At 41.1% G+C, this 25,042-nt stretch overlaps 1 pseudogene; it reads left to right on the forward strand.

Annotated features, from left to right (window-relative positions):
• The first annotated feature begins 3,913 nt into the window (after window positions 1-3,913).
• The window catches only part of LOC129857049 (FHF complex subunit HOOK interacting protein 2A-like), a 45,034-nt pseudogene continuing 23,905 nt past the window's right edge, over window positions 3,914-25,042 (forward strand).

Genomic DNA, 25,042 nt, shown 5'->3' on the forward strand with positions numbered 1-25,042 from the left:
TTGATCCCTCGTTCATTGAATGAGGGAATTTATTTTATAAAGACATGAAAAGTATTTGGTTGTAATAGTAATGTTGCAAGGTGGCCAACCATCCTCCAGGAGATTCCAGGAGCGCTTCTGGATGTGCAGGCTTTTGGTCTAGCCCTGCTCAAACACACCACAAAAAAAATCAGCTGCTCAATAGTGTGCTTGAGCAGGGTTGGCTCAAAAGCCTGCACACCCAGTAGCTCTCCAGATGGAGGGTCGATGGACCATATGTGTTTTATACAGTAGCCTATCAGTGCAGTATTTTACTTTGGTGGGGTTAAGTGCTTTAATCAAGGCGATAATGTATAATACATGGGATCAGAGACCTACAGCCTTCCATTGTCTGTACCAGTGATAACAATGAATGTTATTTTGTGAAGTGGTTCCTTGCATTATCCAACACATTTTTCAGTCACATTTTTAAGTGACTTCTGCTTTCGGGTAAGTAAAATATCAGTCAAATCAAAAATCTTATCTCATTTTATTGGTCACATACACGTCATTCGCAGATGTTATTGCGGGTGTAGCGAAAATGCTTGTGCTTCTAGCTCCGACAGTGCAGTAATATCTAACAAATTACACAACATATACCCAATACACACTTCCTAAGTAGGAATGAATTAAGACTATATACATATGGACGAGCGATGTCAGAGTGGAACGAACTAAGATACAGTAGAATAGTATAGAAAACAGTATATACATATGAGATGAGTAATGCCAGATATGTAAACATTATTAAAGTTTCATTCCTTAAAGTGGTCAGGGATTTCAAGTCTATGCCTGTAGGCAGCAGCCTCTGTGTTAGTGATGGCCTTGAGATAGAAGCTGTTTTTCAGTCTCTTTGTCCCATCTTTCATGCACCTGTACTGACCTCACCTTCTGGATGATAGTGGGGTGAACCGGCAGTGGCTCAGGTGGTTGATGTCCTTGATTATCTTTTTCATCTTCCTGTGATATCGGGTGCTGTAGGTGTCCTGGAGGGCGGGTAGTTTGCCTCCGGTAATGCGTTGGGCAGACCGTTCCACCCTCTGAAGAGCCTTGCAATTGCAGGCGGTGCAGTTACCGTACCAGGCGGTGACACAGCCCGACAGGATGCTTTCAATTGTGCATCTGTAAAAGTTTGAGGGTTTTAGGTGACAAGCCATATTTCTTTAGCGTCCTGAGGTTGAAGAGGCCCTGTTGCTCCTTCTTCACGGCACTGTCTGTGTGGGTGGTCCATTTCAGTTTGTCAGTGATGTATGTGTGTCCAAGGAACTTGAAGCTTTCTACCTTCTCCACTGCGGTCCCGTCGATGTAGATAGCGGGGTGCACCTTCTGCTGTTTCCTGAAGTCCACAATCATCTCCTTTGTTTTGTTGATGTTGAATGAGAGGTTGTTTTCCAGGCACCACACTCCCAGAGCCCTCACCTCCCTGTAGGCTGTCTCGTCATCGTCGGTAATCAAGCCTAATACTGTTGCGTCGTCTGCAAACTTGATAATTGAGTTGGAGGTGTGCTTGGCCACGCAGTCATGGGTGAACAGGGAGTACAGGAGGGGGCTGAGCACGCACCCTTGTGGGGTCCCCAGTGTTGAGGATCAGCGAAGTGGAGGTGATGTTTCCTACATTCACCACCTTGGGGCGGCCCTACTTGTCCAAGTGGCTATAAAAAGGTAATGTCAAGCCCTGTAGCCTATCGAACTGTTATCCATGCAACTGCATATGACTGTCAGATAACAGTGCGGGCTACACAGCTGCTTGTGCAAACGAGAGATAGGCATATCTCTGTTCTATTCACATTTTGTACATCTGCGCGGCATCTTCAGCTTTCAGATGCTTGTAAAATTGCTTTCACTATGTCAAATCATAGGCTTTATTAGTTGAGTGACAAGCAATGTAATTTGTTTGTCACTCAACTAATTGTAACTCAACTAATAGTTACCAATTGCGCTGTGGAAAATTGTGTTTTTACCGGGAGTTGTATAGTCTACCGGAGTGGACGTAACTCCCATCCAAATACTGATTGAGGTACAGTCATTCAGATTTTATTTAGATTGTTCAGGTTAACCATAAGAAATAGTTGAACAGTGTAATTTCATAAAGGACAGCAATACATTTTTGGAGCTGAGCATTGTTGACGTGGGATAAACTCTCAGGAAAATTCCAAATGGTCTAAACCATTCGCTTTTGAGAAATTCAAAGCTGCATTATATTAATTGGCTAAATGCCATGATAATTTCTAAAGATAGATATTGTCATAGAACTAGCTCACATTTTTTATCTGCAAAAATACATTAATCAGTTGGTGATGGTGATTTCAGATGAAAAGTGTGGGGACAAAAAGCATACATATACTTAATGGTGTACATGCGCACAGTTGTGAAGAAGGCTCGACACCACACACGCTCACACACAAAATGCACACACATTTATACTGACATCGTACAGTGCATTCGGGAAAGTATTCAGACCCCTTGACTTTTTCCACATTTTGTTACGTTACAGCCTTATTCAAAAGGTTTGTCACCCCCCTCATCAATCTACACACAATACCTCATAATGACAAAGCATTTTTTTGTTGTTAAATGTATTAAAAAATAAAAATGTATATATATATATCATTTACATAAGTATTCAGACCCTTTACCCAGTACTTTGTTGAAGCACCTTTTGGCAGTGATTACAGCCTTGAGTCTTCTTGAGTATTACGCTACAAGCTTAGCACACCTGTATTTCAGGAGTTTCTCACATTCTTCTCTGCAGATCCTTTCAAGCTCTGTCAGGGTGGATGGGGAGCGTCGCTGCACAGCTATTATCATGTCTCTCCAGATATGTTCAATCGGCTTCAAGTCCGGGCTGGTGGTGAACCTTCGCTCCAGTCAGAGGTCCCGAGCGCTCTGGAGCAGTTTTCATAAATGATCTCTCTGTACTTTGCTCTGTTCATCTTTACCTCTATTCTGACTGGTTTCCCAGTCCCTGCCACTAAAAAACATCCCCACAGCATGATGTTGACACCACCATGCTTCACCGTAGGTATGGTGCCAGGTTTCTTCCAGACGTGACGCTTGGCATTCAGGCCAAAGAGTTCATTCTCGGTTTCATTGTTTTGTCATGGCCTGAGCGTCTTTTAGGTGCCTTTTGGCAAACCCCAAGCGGACTGTCGTGCCTTTTACTGAGGAGTGGCTTCCATCTGGCCACTCTACCATAAGTCCTGATTGGTGAAGTGCTGCAGAGATTGTTGTCCTACTTATTTTCCACCATCATTTGCAAATAAATTCATAAAAAATCCTACAATGTGATTTTCTGGATTTTTTTTCTTCTCATTTTGTCTGTCATAGTTGAAGTGTACCTATGATGAAAATTACAGGCCTCTCTCATCTTTTTAAGTGGGAGAACTTGCACAATTGGTGGCTGACTAAATACTTTTTTGCCCACTGTAGATTTAAAATGGAAAATGTATTTGTTCACGCAGAAAAAAATTGTCCATCAATTTGTTCCCTAATCAAGCAGAATTTTTTTAAACTATAGTGTATTGTTCCTGTATAGGAGCCCTTGTATCTGGATGCGTATCAAATCGTTCATGAAAGGAGATATCCCTAGTACCTATCCGGTAACGGCCAGTAATGAATACCAGAAATCTTTGGTTAAATCACATTATTTGGTGTAACAATCTGAAGCTAGGTAGAAAAGTGATTTATACGGTTTTTAAGACACTACAGTTGAGGCTACAAGGAGTAGGCCTACGTGTGCAGAGAGAGTGAAAACATCTCCTCAAGCAGATTACATTTTTGTGCATCTTGCCTGGACAAGAGTGCATGCTTTACACACAAACTGGCTATAGGCCTATAGTAGCCCAATAATGGACTAAAGGAGTGCTAATTATGTCCTAGCTATCTGCGTCTCCAAACACTTGTGTGTAAACGGAAGACGGACACCACAAACGTGTTGTCAGTCACAGAGCTCACTCTGACAGAGCTCCAGTGTTCCTCTGGTGATGGGAGAAACCAACTGTTCACTGTGTTAACCAGTTTTAACACAGTTGCAGCCAACAGTATTTTTTCACTGACACCACGTTTGTGGCGTCTGTCTTCCGTTTACACGCGTGTTCGGTGACGCAGATAGCTAGGGCGTAATTAGCACAGCTATGACTATCTTCCGTCTGTTTTCTGTGAACAAGCGCTGTAACATGGAAATATGGCCGTGTGAACACCCTAACCCTATTAAGGTGTGTAGTAATTTAACCTTGATTTATTGAGATGCGTTTTAATGCGATGCGTTTTAACGAGCATCTGGTCTCTTAACAAAGCTCCTCCGGACAGAAAATACTATCTTCAATAGGCACTAAAGGATGTTTGTGTGCTTGAATGGGTTAGGCCTAGAGTAGAGATCTCTAAACGAATTAAGCAAACACTGGACTTATCCCATCCTCATATCTCAATCTTGTGTGGTAAACATGCTTTTGATTGAATCTCTCCGTTTCAGCTTGCGCCTTCACTGCCCTTGCAGGAGGACTTTGTGTATCACTGGAAAGCCATCACACATTACTACATAGAGACATCGGGTAATAAACAGCACTTAATAGAAATACAGTATGAGTTTCAAATCACTGTAACCATACATGGAGAATAGATGTTATTAATTATGTATTACCCCTAATGACAATGTGCATCGAAAGCAATGTTGGTTTATTTCTACCTTGTCAGATGACAAAGACACTGTGACAGACACCAACATCCCGTCCCATCTGGAGCAGATGCTGGACATCCTGACGCAGGAGGAGTCAGAGAGAGAGTCTGGAGAGACTGGGCCCTGCATGGAGTACCTGCTGCACCACAAGATCCTAGAGACCCTCTACACCCTGGGCAAGGCAGATGTAAGGGGAACAATGCCATTTTCACACTATCATGCCAACTCAAACCACACTGTGCTGGCTTGGATATTTTATTTTCACATTGTCCTTTTCTGCAACTTTAGTGGATGCGTAACCTGGCCAGCACAGTACAGCAAGACTTGGCTCAGTAGTGTGAAAAGAGTAAAATACCTCACTGCGCTCTATTGGGTAGTTAGCCCATACCAAACCATGTAAGACATACCAGATCATGTATGAAAAGTACCACAATGTTTCTTCATCTTAATCTAGTGGTGTTTTGTCGCCGTCAGTGTCCTCCGGGAATGAAGCAACAGGTCCTGAGTTTCTACACCAAGCTGCTAGGACGCATTCGCCAGCCTCTTCTGCCCCACATCAATGTCCATAGACCTGTACTGGTGAGATCCCAGAAGTTCACATGTAACATGTAGATATGCTTACTAGGGTTGGGTGATATTATGATAGCATACAGTGGGTGCTCAACTAAAAGTTTTGAGATTATGCTGCGGGATTTGGAGGTAATTTCGTACGGTACCCTGCGTCACTACTTCATTGATCCAGACCAGCGCAAGCGGGAGTTAGAGCACTGATTATGCTTTTGGGTCCCAAGGTGCTAATATGTCTCTAACTGACAATGAATGTGCGACATAAACCAAATAGAAACTGATAATTGACTTGAATATTGCATTTCAATCAACTGAATGATGAGGATGAAGAAGGTGATTGAATTTAGAACAATAATGTAAGAATTGCTATTCCTCTGTCCTGCACGTTTACCCCCTTGTTTCTACTCGTCAATATTACTTACTAAAACTGTTGTTACACTAAGGTTTTTATTCTTGGAGAAACGAAAATGGTCAATTATATTCCATGATATTGTTAAGATATGTGTTGACTGAATATAATCAAGGGATGTCTGCTAAATAATCAAGTTGATGGCGCAGTCATATAGCCTCGGCACCTACATAAAGCTGAGTGACTCAGTCATTCATGGCTTTGGATCAAAATAAATAAGTACCAACATTCTTTCTGATACTCTTTAATAAAGAAATGTTTTGGTTATTATAATAGCCCATTATGGGTTATTAGCAGGACAATAGACTCTTTCCAACACCTCTCTGTATTTTGATCCTTTGTGCAAGGCAATTGGTCAGCATTAAAAACTTTGAAATCCACTCCACAATATCGCTATGGTTTTAAACAAGCTATATAAAGTTGCTTGCAATTTCAGTTTAGTCCACCAGAAACGACAGAACAAATAATACAACAAATATTGTGGTTAAACTCAAATAAATATACAAATTGGTAAAAAAAAAAATTATTGGCTGTACTAGATTTTCCGTTCATCCTGAAGGCCCTAATCTGCTCACTTAAATTTAGAGATCCTGGTCATATTGCTACAGTATGTTGTTACAGCATAACCAAAGTGAGGACAATCGGCGATCTGCTGTATACTTATGGCCTATTTTAAGCTGAAAGTCACACCTTACCAGTACTCCTCGAGCCGTTTATCTTTTAAAAAATGGCATTGCAACCAAAGAGAACAGACGAAATGGACATCGTTTTCATCAAGCCAGCTTCTTTCTATGGTGCTACCCGTTCCAGGGTTAGGACCGTAACCACCAGAGGACTTGAAAATGAGCCGGAGCTGAGAGGATCACAAAAACTAAAGGTATTTTGGTTTCAGTGCATTTTCTTAAAAAAAACAATCAATGTGTAGCCATACTGTGTAATAAAATTGATAATTAAATAAAGGTGAAATAAAAAATGATTGCGTACTAAAAACGTGAATGTGTTTTTGCAGATCATTACAACCAACCATCCGTGGAGATCAGTGGACAATGGGCCGCACCGAAAAAACGCATGGTTCCCATAAAAAGCTGTTCGTTTTGCTAGATTCTTAAAATGTGTTTCTGTACGCAGCATTTGTGTGTTGGAGTCACTTTTAATTCTTAGTTGATCTACCGTTTCTATCATAGGCCACTGTAATTGATGGTGGCTCAGGGCGGTACCATTCTGCTCATCTGATGAAGGTGCACATGGATCAGATTCAAACTTTGAAGACCGAGATCGAGTCATTGAAGGCAGACCAGCAGAAAGAGAAACATTATCTGAGGGCAGAGATATGAGCGACAGCTGATGCATTGGTCCAGAGCCAGGCAGTATTGGCAGAGAGTCACTCGTCATTGACATTGAGAGTCAGGCGGCATTGGCGGAGAGTCAGGCGGAGAATGACGCGTTGAAGAGGGCGAGAAACGAGATGGAGTCACAATCCATACCAGGCACACCTGTGAGCTCTGGAACTTCACCTCCTACAGGCAGAGTCAACATATGTGGCGAGGTCGTCGGTTCACCCTGACATTTCCATTCTCCTTCTGACAACAGAACTGGACCAACTACTCACCAGGCACAGCAAGGGCCGTCCGGACCGTTACGCTGTTCTGCTATTCCAAGGATGTGTAACCGAAGAGAGATTCCACGAGTGGACACAGAATACCAACTGCGATGGATCCCGAGGCAAATGTGGCTCTGGGTGTTCATTATTAAAACTGTCTCAGAAGTTTCTGTCCGTGACTGATGCAACCTGAAAAAGCATTAAAGACAGAGTGACTTGAGGTCACCGAGAAAGTTTAGACATGGCCTGCTCTCCCTTATGTAAGGAATTATGAATTACTTTACCATATTTACTACAGTATGTACTGTAGGCTATGTTTACTTGTCAGACTGCACAGTAGCCTAATAAACAAATGCAGGTGGCTTCTATCTTCAAAATGCTTTAAATGCTTTATTATCCAAATGTTTAAAGTGCGTGTGGGCAACCTCATGCAACTGCAAAATGTCAGATAAAGCATATACTGTACAGTAGTGTATTTCTTAATCAGCATCTTTATGCTTTCGTTAATGAAAAAATACTCTTTCGAAATGCAAATGTTTATTTCGTTATGGATCCATAACAAATTATTTTATGGGATTAAATATCACTGAATGACAGATATTGGAACAAAGTAGGCGAATTTAGGTACACAAAGTTTTGCTTACTGGAAAATACCAATAAAAATGAATGGAAGAGACAGCATTCAGAGGTCAAGACAGCGCTGCTCTGAGACAAGCATGGGGACTGGTCTTGATAAATCAACAAGATTTCTATTTTCTCTGTATCTCCGTTTGGGTATTGGTTAGACTACAATTAGGGTGTGGAAATGTTAGGATTATTTTGCTCTTACTGTAGTACTGTAGCCTACTCCCGACCTGTCACATTGTACAGCTCCATTATGGGCTATTAGCAGGACAACAGACTCTTGCCAAGAAGGTCAAATGTATTTCTTAGTTAAGTTGGCTGTATCACAACCGGTGTAGGCCGTCATTGTAAATAAGAATTTGTTGTTAAATGACTTGCCTTGTTAAATAAAGGTCACGTTGTACAGGGTTTCGTTTTTCATTTTTCTTGGAATAGAAACACCATAATATGAATCAAATGAATGAATCTGCATTTCTTAAAATCAATCCCATATACTATGTTTTTACAAAAGGTTTTATGAGGCGACAGGGTTTTTTTGGTTTCTCTTCCTCTAAAAACAGAAATAAATCATTCTAAATAATAACCTGGCTTTATTTACAAATTAGTAAGAATGTCTCACCTCTCAGTAAGAATCGCCTTTTTCTCGCTCACTTTTGGTAATTTGAAAAAAAAAAAATCTCCAAAATATCATTATTTTTTAAACAAGCCATAGAAATGTGGTTGCAGTTTCAGTTTAATCCACCAGAAAAAAACGACTAAATAATACAATAAATATTGTGGTTAAACTCAAATATACTAATTGATTAAAAAAAAACGTTATCAATTGGAACCTTTTAACATGTGGAAGGGAGGGAAAGTATTATTATTATTAACCATGTTTTTCACAAGCGTAGCAGGCTGTGAATTCTGCAAACAACGTTTCTAGTATGGGCTATTAGCAAGACAATATATATTGGTCATGGCTCCCGAGTGGCGCAGGCACTGCATCTCAGTGCAAGAGGCATCACTACAGTCCCTGATTCGAATCCAGGCTGTATCAAATCCGACCGTGTTTGGGCGTCCCATTGGGCGATGCACAATTGGCCCAGCATCGTCCGGTTTAGGGGAGAGTTTACCCGGCCAGGATGACCTTGTCCAAAAAATAGGCATGGTGGGCTTATGGTTTCTCTCCCTCTAAAAACAGAAATATTTTGGCCTTTATGAATATTATTTTGGCCTTTATTCAGATTACAATCGTTCACTTTAGGTTATTTGAAAACAAAATAATGTCCAAAATGTCGTTATGGTTTAAAAACAAAGCAATGGATGTTATAATGGCGTCGATGGAGATGGCAGCATCGCGACTAGCTTTTAACTTTTTATGGCTGGGGGCAGTATTGAGTAGCTTTGATGAATAAGGTGCCCAGAGTAAACTGCCTGCTACTCAGGCCCAGTTGCTAATATATGCATATTATTAGTAGATTTGGATAGAAAACATTCTGAAGTTTCTAAAACTGTTTGAATGATTTCTGTGAGTATAACAGAACTCATATAGCAGGCAAAAACCTGATCCAACCAGGAAGTGGGAAATCTGAGGTTTGTAGTTGTTCAAGTCATTGCCTATCGAATATACAGTGTCTATGGGGTTATATTGCACTTCCTAAGGCTTCCACTAGATGTCAACAGTCTTTACAAACTTGGTTGATGCTTCTACTGTGAAGTGGGGGCGAAGGAGAGCTGATTGAGTAACAGGTCTGCCAGAGTGGCATGAGCTGATCACACGCGCTCACGTGAGAGCGACCTGCGTTCCATTGCAATTCTAAAAACAAAGGAAATCTCCGGGTTGGAACATTATTGAAGATTTATGTTAAAAACATCCTAAAGATTGATTCTATACATCGTTTGACATGTTTCTACGAACTGTAATATAACTTTTTGAACTTTTTGTCTGAACTTTCGCCTGGACTTGCCCGCGCGTCGTGAGTTTGAATTTGTGAACTCAACACGCGAACAAAAAGGAGGTATTTGGACATAAATTATGGACTTTTAGCGAACAAAAAAAACATTTATTGTGGAACTGGGATTCCTGGTAGTGCATTCTGATGAAGATCATCAAAGGTAAGTGAATATTTATAATGCTATTTCTGACTTCTGTTGCCTTCACAACATGGCGGGTATCTGTATGGCTTGGTTTTGTGTCTGAGCGCCGTACTCAGATTATTGCATGGTGTGCTTTTTTGGTAAAGCTTTTTTGAAATCTGACACAGCGGTTGCATTAAGGAGAAGTTTCTATAAAGTGCCATGCATAACACTTGTATCTTCATCAACATTTATGATGAGTATTTCTTTAAACTTATGTGGCTCTCTGCAAAATCACCAGATGTTTTGGAAGCAAAACATTACTGAACGTAACGCGCCAATGTAAACTGAGATTTTTGGATATAAATATGAACTTTATCGAACAAAACATACATGTATTGTGTAACATGAAGTCCTATGAGTGTCATCTGATGAAGATCATCAAAGGTTAGTGATTCATTTGATCTATTTCTGCTTTTTGTGACTCATCTCTTTGGCTGGAAAAATGGCTGTGTTTTTCTGTGACTAGGTACTGACCTAACATAATCATTTAGTGTGCTTTCGTCATAAAGCCTTTTTGAAATCGGACACTGTGGTGTGATTAACAACAAGTTTATTTTTAAAATGGTGTGAAATACTTGTATGTTTGAGGAATTGTAAGTATGAGATTTCTGTTGTTTGAATTTGGCGCCCTGCACTTTCACTGGCTGTTGTTAAATCGATCCCGTTATCCTCTTACAGCTACCCCCCCCTTCTTTAAATTTCCGCCTGAAGACATACCCAAATCTAACTGTCTCTAGCTCAGGCCCATAAGCAAGGATATGCATATTCTTGGCACCATTTGAAAGAAAACACTCTGAAGTTTGTGTAAATGTGAATTGAATGTAGGAGAATATAACACAATAGATCTGCTGGTTAATTTAGAATGATATTAAAGCTCCTTAGATATTCCCACAGATCAGATTTGCCCTGATGAAAAATGCCCTCTAGATATTAATTCTAAATCGAATTATTGGCGGAGAGTCACGTCATTGAAAAACATATTTTTCAATATACTGTAGGTCTACCATAGGCGACATGAGTCTCACTAGTGTTGAGTCATGTACTGTTAAAAGTAGTGTTGGTCTTATTTATTTAAGAAGCATATTGAAGTTAGAAGCAATAGGATTTGAAGCAATTGTCAGCTATTTCAGCACTGTTTCGCACTGCTCTGAGACAAGCATGGGGACTGGTCTTGATAAATTAATGAGATTTTATTTTCACTGAATCTCCGTTTGGGTATCGGTTAGACTATAATTAGGGTGTGGAAATGTTATGCTCTTAGTACTGTAGCCTATTCCCGACCGGTCACGTTGTACGGCGCCCGAAACACTGTAATATTAATCAAATTAATTATGCTACATTTCTTCAAATCAATCCCATATACTATATTCTTACAAAAAGGTTTTAAATTCTCTAGTACAGCCGATATTGAAGGCTATCAAATGCTTCTCAAAGATGCCCTCTAGCACAAACTAGCATTAATGGTAACAATGGCTGACAATTAAATAGCGTGCCATAGAATTCTGCGGCAGCCCGTAAGGTGTGCTGCAGTATGATGCAACTTTTACAGGAAGAACCAGTGTAGTCTATTGACAATGATTGACAACCATCGTCGATAGTGATGACATCTTGATATTGCAGACGGTGGTTTAACGTATTTGAACATGACTGGAGCCGTGCAGTAAAGGGGAGTCGGGCAGCGCACAGCAGGGCAGCACACTAGTGACATTCTGAGTAATTTGTCTATTCCAATTTGCTATAGCAATAATTATGTTATGCATAAGGCAAGAGAAGAATGTACAGTACCAGTCAAAAGTTTGGACAAACCTACAGGTTTTTCTTTATTTTTACTATTTTCTACATTCTAGAATAATAGTGAAGACGTCAAAATAAAATAACACATACGGAATCATGTAGTAACCAAAAAAGTGTTAAACAAATCTAAATATATTTGAGATTATTCAGTAGCCACCCTTTGTCTTGATGACAGCTTTGCACACTCCTGTCATTCTCTCATCCAGCTCCATGAGGTAGTCACCTGGTATTAATTTCAATTCACAGGTGTGCCTTGTTAAAAGTTAATTTGTGTTTGAGCCAATCAGTTGTGTTGTGACAAGGTAGTGGTGGTAGGGTATACAGAAGAAAAAGACCAGGTCCATATTATGGCAAGAACAGCTCAAATAAGCAACGAGAAACAATGTGAAGGTCAGTCAATCTGAAAAATTTCAGGAACTTTTTTTAAAGTTTCAAGTGCAGTCGCAAAAACCATCAAGCGCTATGATGAAACTGGCTCTCATGGGCACCGCCACTGGAAAGGATGACCCAGAGTTTCCTCTGCTGCAGATAAGTTCATTAGAGTTGATTGCATCTCAGATTGCAGCCCAAATAAATGCTTCACAGAGTTCAAGTAACAGACACATCTCAACATCAACTGTGAATCAGGCCTTCATGGTCGAATTGCTGCAAAGAATCCACTACTAAAGGACACCAAGAAGAAGATACTTGATTGGGCCAAAAAACACGAGCAAAGGACATTAGACCGGTGGAAATCTGTCCTTTGGTCTGATGATTTCAAATGTGAGATTTCTGATTCCAACCACCGTGTCTTTGTGAGACGCAGAGTAAGTGAACGGATGATCTCCGCGTGTGTGGTTCCCACCGTGAAGCATGGAGAGGGAGGTGTGGTGGTGCTTTGCTGGTGACACTGTCAGTGATTTATTTACAATTCAAGGCACATAGCTAGCCCTATTTGGTAAAAGACCAAGTCCATGTTATGGTAAGAACAGCTCAAATAAGCAAAGAGAAACGACTGTCTATCATTACTTTAAGACATGAAAGTCAGTCAATCTGGAAAATGTCAAGAAATTTGAACGTTTCTTCAAGTGCAGTTGCAAAAACCATCAAGCGCTATGATGAAATTGGTTCTCACGAGGATCGCCACAGGAAAGGAAGACCCAGAGTTACCTCTGCTGCAAAGGATAAATTCAGCCGCATAAATTGCAGCCCAAAGAAATGCTTCAGAGTTAAAGGAACAGACACAGCTCAACATCAACTGTTCAAAGGAGACTGCATGAATCAGGCCTTCATGGTCGAATTGCTGCAAAGAAACCACTACTTAAGGATACCAATAATAAGAAGAGACTTGCTTGGGCCAAGAAACATGAGCAATGGACATTAGACCGGTGGAAATCTGTCGTTTTGTGTCCAAATTTGCGATTTTTGGTTCCAACCTCTTTGTGAAACACGGAGTAGGTGAACGGATGATCTCCGCATGTGTGGTTCCCACTGTGAAGCATGGAGGAGGAGATGTGATGACATGGTCAATGATTTATTTAGAATTCTAGGCATGCATGGCTACCACAGCATTCTGCAATGATACGCCATCCCATCTGGTTTGGGCTTAGTGGGACTATCATTTGTTTTTCAACAGGACAATGACCCAACATACCTCCAGGCTGTGTAAGGGCTATTTGAGTGATGGAGTGTGATGGAGTGCTGCATCAGATTACCTGGCCTCCACAGTCACTCGACCTCAACCTCAATGAGATGGTTTGGGATGAGTTGGACCACAGAGTGAAGGAAAAGCAGCCAACAAGTGCTCAGCATATATGGGAACTCTTTCAAGACTGTGGGAAAAGCATTTGAGGTGAAGCTGGTTGAGAGAATGCAAAGAATCAAGGCAAAGGGTGGCTACTTTGTTTTTAACACTTTTTTGGGTTACTACATGTTATATGTTTCCTTTTTTTACACATTCAACCCCTTTTTTAAATCTCCTAGATTTAGGACAGACACTTCAAAACGTTGTTTCTTATGATTTTTGTTGTTGAGGACTGTACTTTTTTGCATTTATGAATAAATGTGTTATTCAATACGTTTCTATGGGCTTTAGAGTAAAGGCCAAAATCTATGTCGTCAGTTGTCTGTCGCTCCCATCATTTGCGTGACACACAGACACACACCTGACCTGGCCATGTTGAAGCTCCACCAGAAATATTGGAAAATATTTGCCTCCACTTAGCCTCTGCCAGGGCTTTCAAAAACATTATCTTTCGTCATGATTCTTCTAGTTTTATTATGCGATTTCGTGCTATAGCCCAGCTGTGGTTGGCCAGTAGAGGGTGATATCATCGTATATCACTTTTTCTTTTTATGAGTACATAATCACGATAGGACAAAGGTTGACATCGCCCATCCCTAATGTTTAACATGTAAATGGTATTTGTACACTGTTTCAGTGTGAAGCAACGTTTCTCCCTGGTTGTCTCCTTAGAAACTAATCCGTCTGTGTGGAGAGATCCTGGCTGCTCCCACAGAGAACGAGGAGATCCAGTTCCTCTGTATCGTCTGTGCCAAACTGAAGCAGGACCCCTACCTTGTTAACTTCTTCCTGGAGGTACGTATGCTGTCCGTAAGATGCTACCTTTACAGAGACAGCAGAGTTGTGTTCATTAGTCACCAAATGCTCTGAATTGGAGTGAAGTAGAGGTACTATTTGTTGCAAAATGTTTTGTTAGTTTGCTCAAATGAGCTCGACCCAGGAGGTTTCAGTAAGGAGACTTGAGAGACAGCTGAACTGATGTCACACAGTGTTAATCCTTCAACAGTTTGTGTCTTGTATCTCCTTGTTCACAGAATAAATTGAAGAGGCCTGACCCAAAGAGTCCCGGTGCAAAGGTAGTCAGAGAGGATTTGGCTTCACCAGACACAGGTCAGCCCCAGGCAAAGGGAAAGGCAGCTGAACCACCTGATGAGCCCAAGGCTGCTGCTGACCAGTCCAACAACAACAACATCAACAACTACAACATCGTCACGTCTCTCCTCAACCTCACGAAGAGCCCGGTCAGTACCTGCTCATACCACAGATCCCGAACCAGGTTACTCATACCACACTGTTATGGAATATAGTCTGTTTTGATATGAGGTTGCAGCGGGAATAGCTTCAGTTGTGTTTTTGATGTAGATTGAACTGTGTTTGTGTTGTTTTAGTAGCATTTATATTCATACTTTTCTCCTTCCCTTCCTCCCTCTCTCTGTCTTGTCTCTCAGGATGGCAGGATAGTGGTGAAGGCTTGCGAGGGTCTCATGCTGCTGGTCAGTCTGCCTGAGCCGGCCGCGGTCAAGTATCTGACGGAGAACACTGAGCTGTGTAAGCTCCTGACTGACAGACTTTCAGCCTTCTACAAGGCTCTCCCCACGTCCATGGATCGGCTGGACATTGAGACAGTGGAGTCTGTCAACTGGGGGTGAGGCTTCGTTGTCCACTATTCAAGCTACCTCTGCTCTGTCAGAGATCTGTCTGTGATGCTATATGTGTGTCCCAAATGGCACCCTATTTAGTGCACTACTTTTTATCAGGGCCCATTATTAATGGAAACCCACAACTAAAATTTCACCTAATTGCGTCAGATGCTCCAAACGAAAACTCTGAGCCAGAGCATGGGCCAAATGTCTAACCAAATGTTTAATCTGTTGCTGTTAGTAATATTTCACTAAAACAATGAAGCGTGCGTGCGTGCGTGCGTGCATACAGTACCAGTCAAAAGTTTGGACACCTACTTATTCCAGTGTTTAAAAAAATATATATATTTTCTACATTGTAGAATAGAATAGTGAAGACATCAAAACTATGAAATAACACATATAGAATCATATACTAACCAAAAAAGTGTTAAAACTTCTTAAGGATCGGCGTTCCGTAAAATGGGACAGTTGTAAATCATGCAGCGCGTTATGTCAAGATCGCAGATTTTAGAGAAACAACAAATGTTGGTACATATGTGTCTTATATCAGCTGAAAGCTTAAATTATTGTTAATATAACAGAACTGTCCAATTTATAGTATCTATTACTGCGAAAAAATGCCATGCTATTGTTTGAGGAGAGTTCCTAACAACAAAACACTTTTTTCACCGCGATAGGTTTGATAAATTCACCTCTGAAGGTGAATTGTGTACTTAAATTAGACCAAGATTTCAAAATGTATCATCCAAAGGGTCCCAGAGATAACATGAGGTGTCGTTTTGTTAGATAAAATAATTTTTCATATCCTAAAAAGGTCCATATAGCTTGCACGATCGATTTTGTATTTCCACTCGTTCAATTTGCAAAGAAAGGAATCTGAAAATCTCACCCTAAACGTTATTTCAACGAGTCAAATCACGTTCGTATCTATTCTTCAGAGATCCTAGAAAGTAACAACACTTCACTATTTCATTAGGGGTGTAGTATATCCTATAGGACACCATATTTGGTCAGAGAGCAACGCCTTCATGGCACTCCTATGACGCGAGAGGCCATCACTTGAACAACTGTATCTTTGTCAAATAATCGGTGTCAAACAAGCTAGCTAGATAGCCAATGAGCTGGGCTTTAGGGGAGTATCCGGAAAACAGGTATATGTCGTAAAATGTAGCTACTAACCTTGTACGACAGCATGCCTTTTCATTTTTGACGAAAATTATAAGTATATTCAGTTATGAAGTTATGAAAACTGTTTTTTTTTGTGCAAATGTTGAACTTATAATATGGCTACTAATACTTGGAAAGCTAAATCAAAGTCCAAGTATACAGATTTGTTGATATTTTTCAAAGTAGCCACACTTTGCCTTGATGACAGCTTTGCACACACACACACACACAACTGTTTTACCTGTTTTCCGGATACTCCCCTAAAGCCCAGCTCATTGGCTATCTAGCTAGCTTGTTTGACACCGATTATTTCACAAAGATACAGTTGTTCAAGTGATGGCCTCTCGCGTCATAGGCGTGCCATGAAGGCGTTGCTCTCTGACCAAATATGGTGTCCTATAGGATATACTACACCCCTAATGAAATAGTGAAGTGTTGTTACTTTCTAGGATCTCTGAGGAATAGATACGAACGGCATTCTCTCAACCAGCTTCATGAGGTAGTCGCCTGGAATGCATTTAAATGAACAGGTGTGCCTTGAGAAATGACAGTCTATCATTACTTTAAGACATGAAGGTCAGTCAATCCGGAAAATGTTAAGAACTTTGAACGTTTCAAGTGCAGTCGCAAAAACCATCAAGTGCTTTGATGAAACTGGCTCTCATGAGGACCGCCACAGGTAAAGAAGAACAAGAGTTACCTCTGCTGCAGAGGATAAGTTTGAGTTACCAGCCTCAGAAATTGCAGACAAAATAAATGCTTCAGACTTCAAGTAACAGACACATCTCAACATCAACTGTTCAGAGGAGACGGCGTGAATCAGGCCTTCATGTACACCAATAAGAAGAAGAGACTTGCTTGGGCCAAGAAACACGAGCAATAGACATTAGACCGGTGGAAATCTTTCCTTTGGTCTGATGAGTCCAAATTTTTGATTTTTGGTTCCAACCGCCGTGTCTTTGTGAGATGCAGAGTAGGTGAACGGTGTGGTTCCCACTGTGAAGCATGGAGGAGGAGATGTGATGGTGTGGAGATGCTTTGCTGGTGATATGGTCAATGATTTATTTTGAATTCTAGGCATACATAACCAGCATGGCAACCACAGCATTCTGCAGCGATACGCCATCCCATCTGGTTTGGGCATAGTGGGACTGTCATTAGGTTTTCAACAGGACAATGACCCAACACACCTCCAGACTGTGTAAGGGCTATCTGACCAAGAAGGTGAGTTATGGAGTGATGCATCAGATGACCTGGCCTCCACTATCACCCAACCTTAACCCAATTGAGATGGTTTGGGATGAGTTGGACCGCTGAGTGAAGGAAAAGCAGCCAACAAGTACTTAGCATATGTGGGAACTCCTTCAAGACTGTTGGAAAAGCATTCGAAGTGAAGCTGGTTGAGAGAATGCCACATTTAAGGCAAATCTGTCATCAAAGGGTGGTTACTTTGAAGAATCTCAAATATAAAATATTTGATTCTATATGTGTTATTTCATAGTTTTGATGTCTTCACTATTATTCTACAATGTAGAAAAACCCTTGAATGAGTCCAAACTGTTGATTGGTACAGTATATCTGTTTTCATACTTTAATTTATTTTCTTTTTTTTCTTTTTTTGATTTTGCTACTGTTCCCCTGCAAGTACCTCAGTACTCCACTTTAAGAACCCCAACCATAGTAGTGCACAATATACTCTTTATGTTTTATTAGTGAATGGCCTGCTAAGGAAGAATTGATTTATCAAATCAGTGTAATGACTTATCAATGTTTGCTTGCACTGGACACTTAACAAGCTACATTAGACCCCATCAGTCTAAAAGCCCCACCTGAGAGAAACCTATAGCCAAACAGTGGCCACAGTTCAAAATAGAAACATTCCATGATTCCTCAGTTAAAACACACCAATCTGTGTTAAGACAACTACAGAATGAATATGCATCTTCGTTTTTTATGTAACCTTTATTTAACTAGGCAAGTCAGTTAAGAGCAAATTGTTATTTCCAATGATGGCCTACCGGGGAACAGTTCAGGGGCGGAGCATCATATTTTTACCTTGTCAGCTCGGGGATTCGATCCAGCAACCTTTCGGTTACTGGCCCAATACTCTAACCACTAGGCTACCTGCCGCCACATCTTGATCAATTAAGGATCAGAATTTGAAAAGTATAATATTTAAATTGTCTCTGTTGCAGACTGGACGTGTATAACATGAAGGATGATGCTGCAATCTTCACTGGGAAGCGAGCACTCATCTCATTCCTATCTTGGCTCGATTACTGCGACCAGCTCATCAAAGAGGCACAGAAGGTACAGAGCAACAACATTGACACACCATTGACTGGTAAATGCTTTAAATAGAAGAGTGGCTTGAAGAAAGTTCCTTACATTCTTTGGGGAACAACAAAGACAGAAGATGATACAATTAGCTATACATACAAGACTCGCATTACATACATTTTCTATCATGAGTTTTTATATCAGTGACTTTGGGAGTAATGAAATATTTCCTGGTCTTGTACCCTCAGACTGCAGCTGCAGTGTTGGCTAAAGCAGTGAGAAAGATGTTCTTTGTGACGGTCATGGAACCCCAGCTGATGCAGACGTAAGTCCCCATTCAGAATCATCAGGGGAACACTCATAGATGCCTCTTTGTTTGTGTGTGTGTGTATGTCTGCCCAATACATCCATTGACATTGAAAGAAGACTTGGTCATATGCCAATACACGTCCTTCAGTGATGAGACATTGTTATGGGAATGTGGGTATAATCTAGGGCTGACTGACCCCAATTAGTCGACTGGTCGATTGTTTGGTCGACCAATATTTTTTTAGTCGAGCAGGAGCAAATATATATATCTATATATTTTTTTTTATTGCACACGAGAGACACCTGTCTTATTCGTGCCCATCTCAGTGAACTAATCCATTGTGGAGGACAAGACTAATCCTTTGCGGAGGCCGCAAGGATAGCACAGTTCAAGAAGAAGGGGATTGTGGCTAAAATGCACAATGCACGTCTCTCTCCAGAATGCGACCTCTCCCGCCAATTTGTGCACATTCATTGTTTCGTAACTTCACTGTGTGAAGTATTTGCGTTTGATTGTTAGTGTCTATCAATTCCCCATTACATACAGTACCAGTCAAAAGTTTGAACACACCTAATCATTCTAGGGTTTTTCTTTATTTTGACTATTTTCTACATTGTAGAATAATAGTGAAGACATTAACACTATGAAATGACACACATGGAATCAGGTAGCAACCAAAAAAGTGTTAAACAAATGGAAATATATTTTATATTTGAGATAAAAAATAAATGTTTTATTAGGATCACCGTTAGCTAACGCCATAACGCTAGCTAATCTTCCTGGTGTCCAACACCAGTTAATAAGACATTACAAACCACAAATCAAGACTTCACAAACATTCAACAAGTAGACAATACAGACAATTAAAATACCTGACAGGAAACACATTTAACATTCAGTTGATGCTTTCTATTTCCTGGTCTATCGCATTAGATATTCTTTTTTTTCTCTTTTTTTCTTGAAGTTGGATTTACTTTTTGCCTGAGAAATATGGATTGGTAAAGAGTTCCATTCAGCTATGGCTCTATATAAAACTGTAGATTTAGGGCGATTTGTCCTTGGTTTAGGTTGTCTTGGCTGCCCTGAATTTGCCTGTCTGGTTTGGTGGTTTTGCGTGTTGCTAGTAACTGTCCTGAAAAATACTTTTTTTGTTGAAAAATGTAGCATTCCTAAAGAAAATCAGAAGACTGGATAGTAATTTGTTTTTAACGTGAAGCCATGAGAGATTGTGATGCATTTGGATAGTATTCATACAGATAGAGCAATGAAGAGCTAATCTGGCAGCCCTGTTTTTAGCGATTTTTAGCTTTTTTATATCTTTCTTTTCTGTAGATGTCCATATAACTGGACAGTACTCTAAGTGTGATAGGACCAGGGATTGAATCACCTGATTCAGTGTGATAGATGTTACATACTCTGAACATTTTCTTGTAACAGCAATTCCCTTGCCCATCTTAATAACAATATTATCTATGTGTTCTGACCATCATAAAGCTGTGTCCAACATGACGCCTAGTAGTTTCGTTTTTTTCTCTTGCTCTACATGCGTTCTATTCAGCAACAAATTCAATTCGGGATCATCAGCAAGCATATATCTTGAACCAAATACAATACAATTCGTTTTAGAAATGTTCAACACCAATTTGTTCATATCAACCCAATCAGACACCATTCTTAGTTCACTGCTCAGTACATCTGTTAGCTCATTACATTCGGATGCTGCGGTATACATTGTAGTCATCAGCATACATGGCCACTCTTGCTTTGTTCATTACTAAAGGTAAATCATTAGTAAAAAGAGTAGAGAAGTGGTCCTAGGCAACTTCCTTGAGGAACACCACAGTGTAAATCTTTACTGTTTGAAAGCTACCATTAAGAACACTTTTTGCCTTCTCCTGGATAGATGGCCTTCCATCCAGGATAGAGCTGCAGACTGAAAACCATAACATTTGATTGGATTTAGTAACAGTTCATGATCAATTACATCAGAAGCAGCACTGAAATCTAGCAACACTGCACCAACTGACTTCCTGTCATCCATACTCTTTAACCAATCTGTCATTTGTCCTAAGGCCGTACTCGTAGAAGTACTCGTAGAATGCCCTTCTTTATATGCATGCAGGAAACCCGTTATCAGACCATTACGTGATAAATAATCCTTGATTTGTACAGATACATTTTTTTCAAATAATTTACATAACACACATATAGGACGACTATTAGGACCAGTGAATGCAGATTTTTTTATCCTTAGGTAGTGGAATAACCTTTGACTCTTCCCAGACTTCTGGGAACACCCCATACATCAAGCATTTATTCAAAATATGAGAGATTGGGGTAGATATTTGGTTAACTGTAACGCTAAGCAATTTGGCATCAAGATTATCTGTACCAGGTGACTTGACATCCAAAAGAGACAACAGCATCCTTTCTAACTCTTTCCTCTTGATGAAATTCAAACATGCATTGCCTTTTCCTTCATTATACAATCTTGTACAAGGGTATATGACATGAAGACATCAATTGGAATCATAGCATTCCTCAACTTGTCCACTTTGCCTGTAAAATATTAATTAAAGAAAGTTTGCGATGTCATGTGGTTTTGTAATAAATATACCCTCTGATTCATCAAAAGAGGCGGACATGTTCGAATTCCTACCCATAATAGTGTTCAACTTTCTCCACAGTTTTCCCCCATCACCCTTTACTTCATCAATTTGTGCTGATAGAATCCCTTCTTTCCTTTGTTTAGCTTGGTCACAAGATTTCTTAATTTACAATAACTTAGCTTATCAAACAGTGCACCAGATTAATCTGCTACTTTTTTGACATAACGTTGAGTCATTAAATTTCTCAGCTCATCATCAATCCATGGGGCACCTTTTGACCTCACAGTGCATTTCCTTAAAGGGGCATGCTTATCAGCTATACTCATAAATCAAATCAAATTGATTTATAAAGCCCTTCTTACATCAGCTGATATCTCAAAGTGCTGTACAGAAACCCAGCCTAAAACCCCAAACAGCAAGCAATGCAGGTGTAGAAACACGGTGGCTTGGAAAAACTCCCTAGAAAGGCCAGAACCTAAGAAGAAACCTAGAGAGGAACCAGGCTATGAGGGTGGCCAGTCCTCTTCTGGCTGTGCCGGGTGGAGATTATAACAGAACATGGTCAAGATGTTCAAATGTTCATAGATGACCAGCAGGGTCAAATAATAATAATCACAGTGGTTGTCGAGGGTGCAACAGGTCAGCACCTCAGGAGTAAATGTCAGTTGGCTTTTCATAGCCGATCATTCAGAGTATTGCTACCGCTCCTGCTGTCTCTAGAGAGTTGAAAACAGCAGGCCTGGCACAGTTGGCACATCCGGTGAACATGTCAGGGTTCCATAGCCGCAGGCAGAACAGTTAAAACTGGAGCAGCAGCACGGCCAGGTGGACTGGGGACAGCAAGTAGTCATCAGGCCATGTAGTCTTGAGGCATGGTCCTAGGGCTCAGGTCCTCCGAGAGACAGAGAGAGAATTAGAGGGAGCATACTTAAATTCACACAGAACACCGGATAAGACAGGAGAAATACTCCAGATATAACAGACTGACCCTAGCCCCCCGACACAAACTACTGCAGCATAAATACTGGAGCCTGAGACAGGAGGGGTCGGGAGACACTGTGGCCCAATCCGACGATACCCCCGGACAGGGCCAAACAGGCAGGATATAACCCCACCCACTTTGCCAAAGCACAGCCCCCACACCATTAGAGGGATACTTCAACCACCAATTTACCATCCTGAGACAAGGCAGAGTATAGCCCACAAAGATGTCCGCCACGACACAACCCAAGGGGGGGCCCCAACCCAATGAATAATTTCATAAACAAACTTAGTGACATTTCAGGATCATCCTTACTACACACTTCTAACCATTGCACATTCTTAATCTCATCCACAAATGAGTCCTGATTGAACCCTCTGTAGGACCTTCGGTAGATTACCTTAGGCAAAGCATCCACCCTTTGCCTTGATGACGGCTTTGCACACTCTTGGCATTCGCTCAACCAGCTTCACGAGGTAGTCACCTGGAATGCATTTCGATTAACAGGTTCACCTATTGTTAAAAGATAATTAGTGGAATTTCTTTCCTTAATGCGTTGTGTTGTGACATGGTAGAGGTGGTATACAAAAGATAGCCCTATTTGGTAAAAGACCAAGTCCATATTATGGTAAGAACAGCTCAAATAAGCAAAGACATGAAAGTCAGTCAATCTGGAAAGTTTCAAGAAATTTTTACGTTTCTTCAAGTGCAGTTGCAAAAACCATCAAGCGCTATGATGAAATTGGTTCTCACGAGGATTGCCACAGGAAAGAAAGACCCAGAGTTACCTCTGATGCAAAGGATAAATTCAGCCACATAAATTGCAGCCCAAAGAAATGCTTCAGAGTTCAAGGAACAGACACATCTCAACATCAACTGTTCAAAGGAGACTGCATGAATCAGGCCTTCGTGGTCGAATTGCTGCAAAGAAACCACTACTCAAGGACACCAATAATAAGAAGAGACTTGCTTGGGCCAAGAAACATGAGCAATGGACATTAGACCGGTGGAAATCTGTCCTTTTGAGTCTAAATTTGAGATTTTTGGTTCCAACCTCTTTGTGAAACAGATGATCTCCGCATGTGTGGTTCCCACTGTGAAGCATGGAGGAGGAGATGTGATGGTGTGGGGATGCTTTGCTGGTGACATGGTCAATGATTTATTTAGAATTCTAGGCATACATAACCAGCATGGCTACCACAGCATTCTGCAGCGATACTCCATCCCATCTGGTTTGGGCTTAGTGGGACTATCATTTGTTTTTCATCAGGACAATGACCCAACACACCTCCAGGCTGTGTAAGGGCTATCTGACCAAGAAGGAGAGTTATGGAGTGATGCATCAGATGACCTGGCCTCCACAATCACCCAACCTTAACCCAATTGAGATGGTTTGGGATGATTTGGACCGCTGAGTGAACGAAAAGCAGCAAACAAGTGCTCAGCATATGTGGGAACTCCTTCAAGACTGTTGGAAAAGCATTTGAGGTGAACCTGGTTGAGAGAATGCCGAGAGTGTGCAAAGCTGTCATCAAGGCAAAGGGTGGCTACTTTGAAGAATCTCAAATATAAAATATATTTTGATTTGTTTAACGTTTTTTTTTGGTTACTACATGATTCTATATGTGTTATTTCATAGTTTTGATGTATTCACTATTATTCTACAATGTAGAAAATAGGAACAATACATGTATTTATTTTTTGCCAATTTAGTCCATGTGCTTTGATCGGAGCACTCCTGTCAATGTCGAGTAAGGACGTGCACCTGATTACATTTACATTTAAGTCATTTAGCAGACGCTCTTATCCAGAGCGACTTACAAATTGGTGCATTCACCTTATGACATCCAGTGGAACAGCCACTTTACAATAGTGCATCTAAATCTTTTAGGGGGGGGGGGGGGGGCAGAAGGATTGCTTTATCCTATCCTAGGTATTCCTTGAAGAGGTGGGGTTTCAGGTGTCTCCGGAAGGTGGTGATTGACTCCGCTGTCCTGGCGTCGTGAGGGAGTTTGTTCCACCATTGGGGTGCCAGAGCAGCGAACAGTTTTGACTGGGCTGAGCGGGAACTGTACTTCCTCAGTGGTAGGGAGGCGAGCAGGCCAGAGGTGGATGAACGCAGTGCCCTTGTTTGGGTGTAGGGCCTGATCAGAGCCTGAAGGTACTGAGGTGCCGTTCCCCTCACAGCTCCATAGGCAAGCACCATGGTCTTGTAGCGGATGCGAGCTTCAACTGGAAGCCAGTGGAGAGAGCGGAGGAGCGGGGTGACGTGAGAGAACTTGGGAAGGTTGAACACCAGACGGGCTGCGGCGTTCTGGATGAGTTGTAGGGGTTTAATGGCACAGGCAGGGAGCCCAGCCAACAGCGAGTTGCAGTAATCCAGACGGGAGATGACAAGTGCCTGGATTAGGACCTGCGCCGCTTCCTGTGTGAGGCAGGGTCGTACTCTGCGGATGTTGT

Source organism: Salvelinus fontinalis, chromosome 1 (genome assembly GCF_029448725.1).
Source record: "Salvelinus fontinalis isolate EN_2023a chromosome 1, ASM2944872v1, whole genome shotgun sequence".
NCBI classification, from domain to species: Eukaryota; Metazoa; Chordata; class Actinopteri; order Salmoniformes; family Salmonidae; genus Salvelinus; species Salvelinus fontinalis.